Here is an 8,682-nt window from a genome sequence, read left to right on the forward strand (position 1 = left end):
CTGAAAATTGCTTGACTGCCTATTTCCTATTTGACTTAGATCAGTGAGTGAAGACATCTAGAAAATTAATAGAACATCTGTCTCAAAATATTTGGCTACGAATACCCTTCTGTTTTGGGACTAGGACCAAGGATCAAAAATCTGCCAAGCCCTTTGCCGTTTTAAGATTTCCAGCTGCTGTGGTGAAATTGTACGTGAGTGCGTGATCTTAATCGGGTCATAATCTGAGACAGTAACACACGCAAACACGCAGCTGAAGTGTATGCCACAAAGTTAAAATTAAGAAATGCAGAATATGGGGATCATTTCCGTTCTATATGATAGGCTGTCAGACTGCAAGACAAAAGATCCAATGCACCATCATCAGGCTCTAAGATCACATAGTGTTGGTAAAAGACAAGCAATGAACAGCACACTTCAGGGTTAGCACAAGATAGAAAACTCTGAAAAGGGAAACAAAATATCACTTAAACGGGTAGCAACAGGGTCATTTAGCTATAGGAACAACTGGTTAATGCAAGTCGAATTTCTATAGGTAGATGAAACAAAGTTTGGAAGCGAGGTGACATTAATTCTTCCATTTTCTTCACTATTCCCATTAATAGAGTTGTTTGCAGATGATACAATATCACGGTCTCTTTTTATAAATATTAGTTCTTAAGATATGGGTAACGCTGGAAAGTCTACATTTATTGCACATTCCTGGCTGCCCTGAAGTGGTGCTGGGCCTTCTTGAAGCACTCATGCTCCAACCCAGTGACATGCTAGGCCACTTGACAAGAATATTATGAGTCAGCCACACAGTAAGGGTCTGGAGTCACATGTAGACAAGACTGGATAGGAGCAACATGATCCCTTTCCTGGAGAACATTGTGATATCACACAAAGAACGTAATGGATAAAAAGGTTACACCTTTCTCATAGGTAGTCAGCTATCATAATAGCACAATGGGAGAATGTACGACCCCTGTGTAAAATTTAGCTACGAAGACTAGAAAGATACCAACGTGCTTCACAGATTTGCATGTCTTTGTATTATTTCTAATGTTAGTATATGCACTCCCATAGTTGGGTTTGTAGTAATTAGTGTTAATCTTCAGACTTGAGCTATGTTAAACCAAGCACAACAGAGAATAACAATGCACATGACAGTTCCTACTACACTTAGTCTGCTTCAGGGAACGAACAGTCATCAAACCATTCACACAAGGAAAAAAATTTGAACTGTAAAACTGTGCTGTCTTCGTAATGAAGCTAAACTTGCCTGATAATTGCAGTTGCTATTCCCTAAGGTGATCAGTTCTAACAACTTTTGTTGGCTTCTTGTTATCTTGGCTTGGTAATGAAATTTGTTAGACCTGTTGGTCTAAAAAATGGAGCTGCTGGGGTATTGTAAAAGTTACAATCAAAAAGAGAAAAACAAACAAAAAGCAGAACATTATTTGATTTTACTTTTCCATCTTTTGATACATTGGAAGAAGTTACTTATAGCAGAAGGAATGTCAGATGATAAGAAGATAAACATATAACTCGTTTGGTGAGGAAAAGACTCCCCGTAACACATTACAAGAGAAAAGCAATATTGCCACAGCATACTTTGCTAACAGGTCCCACAATTAAAGGGAAAGACAGCTGTAACATGAGACTTGCTAAATTGTTGGATTAAATCTTGAAACATGTGACTGATTTTAACAAGCCATATTTAGAGAATTAGAATTATATATACGAAAGTAGCACGCAGCCCATGAGGATCTGTGCAGTATGATTAGTATCCATGAGCAGGCTTCTCTGATAAAGGTCAATGTCAGCAGTAGAATGTAGATCACATCCCACATTGTAACAAAAATGGAACTAAAAATGTTCTGATTCCAAGTGGGAATGGTCTTGTCACTCTGCTTTAAATTCGTCCCATATAGATCACGTCGCAGAGAGCTCCTTTATTCATTAATGCAATCGGGTTTCAGCATATATTAGCTAATTAAAATGATAATGGAGAAAGGTAAATTTTCAATGTTGAAAGTGAATTAAATTAATATGTAGGTTGCAATGTAATTCCATTGATAGCGCAGGGGAGTTTCACATGGTTCTATTTGTTCTCCACTGTGACACCCTGGAGATACCAAGGGTGAAAAAATCGGGCATTAGCATGGGCAGGATTAGGAACACAAAACAGGCAAATGTCGAACGCTATTGAACATTCCCAATAACCCGTTTTATTGAAGTCAATGGAGCTTAGCAGGTAAGAGACTACATTGCATCCCCATGCCCATGTCCAATTTCACTCCCATCATTGGTAGATGACAACAAATAGAATAAAGATGAGTTACTTTCCTCAAAGAACTGTTATAAACAAAGCAATAACCTCGATCAGAAGGAAAGAGAATTGGTTCAAAGAAAAAACAGAATACAATGGATGCTGGATATCTGAAATAAAACAGAAAATGCTGGAAATACTCTGCAGGTCAGGCAGCATCTGTGGAGAGAGAAACAGAGCTAATGGCCAGAATTTTTAGCTCATTAGCCGGGCGCACATCCGAGCCAAACAAGCATAAAATGACGCGCGATGATGTTGGGCAAGCGTCTCGATGTCATTGTGCACCTGCACAGTATTTCAGTCGGTGGGCATGCGCAGGAGTTGGCAACACACCCACCGACAATTAACAGGCCTATTAAGGTCATTAAAGTAATCATTTCAATAATTTTTTTGCTGCCTGTCCAACCTTACGAGGGCAAAATCCTGGCCACCGTTTCAGGTGGATGATCTTTCATCAAAACTGGGGAAATTTAGAGATGTAATAGATTTTAAGCTAAGGTAAGTGGGACGAGGACAAAAAAGATCTGTGATAAGGGTGGAAGACAGGAGAGATCGAATGACCCAAGATTTAGTCTTACAGGGCCAAAGGGATTGGGGGTAGAAAGAAACAAAAGATATGGCTAGAGCAGGCGACCTACTGTCTTAAAGCAAAAATACAGGAAAAACTCTTTGCTTTGCATGTTTCTTTTTTCTCTTAATTTTAACTCAAATTGGAAGAGGCACTCCCACAAAATATCACCTCTGCAATGTCATGATGTTTCAGTTTATTTGACATTTGAGAGATACATCAAGGGTTAAACTGAATTGGTAGCAATTTCTATTGGGTGGACTCTTCTCCATAAACTTGGTTTACAAGCTGACAGAAATCTATTTCCTGGAGACCCGTGAAGAGCTGTCATTGCAAGGTGACTGCTGCTCTTATCATTATAACCCAAGTCCAGTCTTTAACTCATGGCTTATTTACACCAGCAATTTGATAAATATATGTTAATAGGTATTGTCATTCATTTTTGAAAGGGTCATCACTGCAAATACTCTTGCTTTGAAAGCTAGCATAATTGGACCATACTCAAGCCTTGATGGCAATTGTATTTTGCTGTATAGAATTGAAACACCAAGAATGGAGATTTGTATTCATTGTGCAACAGAATCTGAGAGCACAATAGGAAGCCATTCAGCATGCTGCACCTGTGCAGGCTCTTTAAAAGAATTATTTTTATGCACCATTCTCCTGCCTATAAATATTAGATTTTCATGACATGGTTCAATCCAAGGTTGTGAAACGCAGTGACATCTGGGGCTGATGTAGTGCGGTGATTTTTAGTATTTCATCTCAGTCAATAGGATTTTCAAGATGGTGGTCAACTGCAACTTGAGAAGTTACTTTTCAACACAAAATAACCAAACCAAATGCCTATGTCTTATAAAAACTACAAACAAGTGGGAACAGTGCAATAATCATTTTATTCCATTCTGGAGAAAGATCCCCAGAACACATGAATCATTAGGTCTTCTCATCCATTCATGCACCAAGCTATTACCCTGCCCTTTCCCCTTGTGTCCCCCATTTATACAATTCAAGATATCACTTGCATTTCATTGAAATAATAAAAGTGGAAATGGTTTCCTCCATCTAAATTTTCCCTCTTAATCCCTGCTCTGAGCTAATGAAACCAGAAAATAAGTGTTTATGGCTTATTTCTTTTAAAATTGACAGAACATAGCTAAATTTAGATTAAAATAATTAATTCACAATGAAATTGGGAGAACATAAGAATGGCAATGCTTAACAAACAAAGCTAAGTTTTTAGAAAAATATTGCTATTAGTGCATAAATGGAGATGATAAATAATACAGAAGAACAAATGGTATGAAACTAACAAAGTGCCAATAAATTTGTAATGAATATGCCATCATTTGTTTCATTATTAAATGGCTATTATTGAGGTAATTATGTCTGCCAGAACTATTTTAAAGCCAATTTTTGAAAAAGAGCTCACTTTTGTTTAAACGAGTCTCTTTTAGCAAATAAAGGAACAATGTCAAGTGAATGAGTCAGACCTATTGCTTATAGAAAAGTCAATTTGAAACAGCCACAAAGAAGAGAGTTGAATCTTTCAAGCTGAACTGAAAGAACAGGCAGATCTATTCCAATAAATTAATTTATGGTACAAATCAATAATCGACATCATCTGAAGTAAAGTCTGTGAGAAAGGAAATGCAGTCAATATGGCAAAAATAGATTTGATTATTCAATCTTAAATATTAACCCTGACAGGTCTCAAAAGTTTTATGCAAAGGCGGAGAACAGTTTAATTTCTGAAACCACAAATCATTTAATAGCTCAGGGATGAACGATTTCTTATAAAAAGGGATATTTCCCTGTATGAGACAGATTAAAGTCCATGCAGAAATATTTCCCAAAGAAGTTGAGGAAAAACTCCAGTCTTCAGTGGGAACAGACATCAGGTCTGCCTGATGTGTCCGACCCATCTCCCGTGCCTCTGCCCTCATACCTTTCTCTCCCTCCCAGAACCATGAGAGGGTCCCCCTTGTCCTCACTTTTCACCCCACCAGTCTCCGTATTCAAAGGATCATCCTCCGCCATTTCCACCAACTCCAGCATGATGCCACCACCAGACACATCTTTCCCTTCTCCCCCGCTGTCGGCATTCCGTAGGGACTGTTCCCTCCGGGACATCTTGGTCCACTCCTCCATCACCCCCAACACCTCAACCCCCTCCCACAGCACCTTCCCATGCAATCGCAAAAGGTGCAACACCTGCCCCTTTACTTCCCCCCTCCTCATCATCCAAGGACCCAAACACTCCTTTCAAGTGAAGCTGTGCTTCACTTCCACTTCCTTCAATTTGGTCTACTGCATTCGCTGCTCCTAATGCGGTCTCCTCTACATTGGAGAGACCAAACACAGACTGGGTGACCACTTTGCGGATCACCTTTGGTCTGTCTGCAAGCATGACCCAGACCTTCCTTGTCCATTGCCATTTTAACACACTACCCTGCTCTCATGACCACATGTCCGTCCTTGGCCTGCTGCATTGTTCCAGTGAAGCTCAACGCAAACTGGAGGAACAGCATCTCATCTGCCGATTAGACACTTTACAGCCTTCTGAACTTAACATTGAGTTCAATAACTTCAGATCATGAACTCTCTCCTCCATCCTCACACCTTTTTGCAAATATTTATTTTTCAATTTTTATATATATTTTTCCCACCTATTTCTATTATTATTTATTTTTAATTTATTTCCATTCATTGTTTTATCCCCACCTTTTAGCCTATTTCAATCTTTTCCCCCCACACCCTCCCCTGCCCCCACCCACCCCCCACTCCACTTGGGCCATCTGTCACTTGCTGCTCATTCTGCTTTCTACTCTTAATGTCACCATTAGCACCTCCTTTAGCCAGTATCACCACTATCAACACCCCTTCGACCTTTTGTTTATGACATCTTTTGCAATCTCTCCTTTGCCTCCACCTATCACTGGCCTTCTATCCAGCTTCACCTGTCCCACCTTCCTTAAACTGTATATATTTCACCACATTTTTACTTCTCTTTAGATCTGATGATGAGTCATATGGACTCAAAATATTAACTCTGTCTTTCTCTCCACAGATGCTGTCAGACCTGCTGAGTTTTTCCAGCAATTTTTGTTTTTGTATCAGGTCTGCCTGACTGACTCTAGATACGGTGAGAGCTAACAATCAGAGCAATTCTTAAACACTTCCTTCAGTTAGAATATGGAATTCTTTGCCATAAATCTTTGAAGTAGTGTGTGACTTGGTGGGGAACTTGCAAGTGGTGGTATTCCTGTGAGTCCACTGCCCTTGTTAGGTGCTAGTAGCCACAGGTTTGGTAGGGTTTTAATTAACTCAGTGGTCACTTTGACCGCACAAGGTGCTAATTGTTATGAACATATATTTGAAGCCATAATTTAGGCAACATCTTAGGCAACTATTTCAAAATTGTGTGATTTGTGGCTTCAGATGTGTTCCTCTGCAATTAAAGTCATTGCAAAATGCCAATTTGGCAATTAGCAAGCAAAGTAAATCATACAGAACAAAGGATTCTATTGTCCAAAAGGTTTCTTATTTTTAAGTTGATCTTAACAAATTCCTGCATTGAAAATAAACATTTTCCATGGAAAGGGATGATCATAATACAAACTTGAGCATCCACACAGCATTTACTTCATGTAACCATTAGTTTAAAGAACGATACAATTTAAGCAAAAATAGTTGCTATCCAATTTTATGGACACCATCTATCAATGACAAGAACACCTCATCAGCAGATCGAACAACCTTCCTACAATTTAAAGCCACTTGATGTTTGCTCTTGTGTATCCTTTCACTCTTAGCCTTTTACTTCTTATACAGCAGCAGGAGAATCTGAGGTGGTTTCCCAATGATCTGCAACAAGAGCAAGACATTGATTTCCATTGCTGAGTGATGATAAATGCATTCAGGTTCAAACTCATCTGCAAGTAGTATCAATCTACCTACACTTAACTTCTGAATGCTTACTTTGGTCGAAACTCTGAGACACACTCAGCTGACTTTTCATGCAACATAATTACGTCTTCCTGATATTCCCCCACCAAACAATGGAATCAGTGAACAGCCACATTCAAACACAGATACCACTTCAAAAACCAGTGAAAGGTTACATCCAGCCACCAACATTTTTACAGCAAGCTAGTTTGTACATCAAACCAGTCCAGTCAGTATTTGCAAAAAAAACCCAAATCCCAGCTAATAGCTGACTAGGCAAAAATTACAATTTAGTACTGATCCACTCATTCCATTTCAGACCAACCCCATGAACTCGTTCAGCTGCTTTTGCAGGCAATTGAGCCATGGCAATATGATTAATTTCACGAGCATCCAATTAACTATTTGTTGATCTGCTAAAAGAAGAGCTCCAATGCAAGGTCATCGACCTGAAATGTTGGCTCTGTTTCTCTCTCCACAGATGCTGCCTGACTTGCTGAGTATTTTCCAGCATTTTCTGTTTTATTGCATATTTTCAGCATAGGCAGTATTTTGCTTTTATTTAAGTTTTGACTGTCCTGTCTGATCTGGTTGGAATAGACTGGAACAGGAAATTAATCTCTTGGACTGAATTTAATCTGACATGTTTTCAGTGAGCTTCCAGTTTCTTAATGCAATGGGAGTGAAAGGGGCTTGGGGAATGATCTATTGCCTGGAGGTGGGCATTCAGCAGCAGGCTGGGATACCATGTGCGCTCCTAGCAGACAATACTGGCCCACCATGCCTGCCTGGATGGGGGTGCAGCCAAAGGCTAACCCTTCACCTCCACCCACCTCCCTGCAACACACACAGTGGTGGCCCAGCTGCCTTCTGTGTATTTTTTTTGTTTTAAAGAAAGTGGCTTAGGGAGCACCTTCTTGTTGAGACACCCTCCTACCCAGAAGGGAAAAGCGGTTAAACTTGGGAAACGACTGGTGCTGGTCCAAACTGGCCTTGTATACCTTAAAATGGAACTCCAGTTTGGACCAGTATCAGTCATTTCCCAGGTTTTACTGGATTTTCCTTTGCAGACAGGTGCTTCTCCAAAGCTGAGCTCTCCAGCTTGAAGAGCCCACCTGCCTCCCTCAATTGGAAAAAGAACCTGTCTCCACACCAGTTAAGGGTTCAGCCACGTGAAATCTTAATTTTAATCAGTTTCTTACCAGAGGTGGAATTGGGACCTGAGAAAAAAGTCCTGATTCTTGTTTCCCATGTCCATGGGGAAAATTCTGCCCATTGGCAAAACTAAACTTTGAAAATATTACCAATGACAGTGAGCACCATCTACAACTATAACTGTCAGGGCAGGCAATGGTATAGTGGTATTGTTGCTGGACTAGTAATCCACAGACCCAGTGTAATACTCTGGGGACCTGGGTTCAAATCCCACCAGGGTGGGAAAAAAAACTGGAGTTAAAACCATGTTGAATGTCATAAAAATCCATCAGGTTCACTAATGCCCTTTACCCGGTCTGGCCCCATTCTGGGAAAGATTTCAGAGGCTCAATTTTGCACCAACAGAATGACAAAGTGGTTGGGGAAGGAAAAAATGTTTGTACTGTGACCAAATAAACACCAGCCAGTGGTGTTTGGAAGGAATTTTATGTCATGAGACCAATCTCATCTGCACCACCGGGGAAACAGCAGAAGCTGGATGCTTCCCTTAAAGAAAGGAGGGAATAAAATCATGGCAAGTCAAGCCATGCTGTCTCCATGGACTATGTAGATGTTGGTTACAAGTGACACTGGCAGAAGATTGTCCCTTATTGGTGTGGAGGAACTGAAAAGACACAAAAAAAAGTAAGAAAGAGAG

This window comes from Carcharodon carcharias, chromosome 28 (assembly GCF_017639515.1).
Source record: "Carcharodon carcharias isolate sCarCar2 chromosome 28, sCarCar2.pri, whole genome shotgun sequence".
Lineage (NCBI taxonomy): Eukaryota > Metazoa > Chordata > Chondrichthyes > Lamniformes > Lamnidae > Carcharodon > Carcharodon carcharias.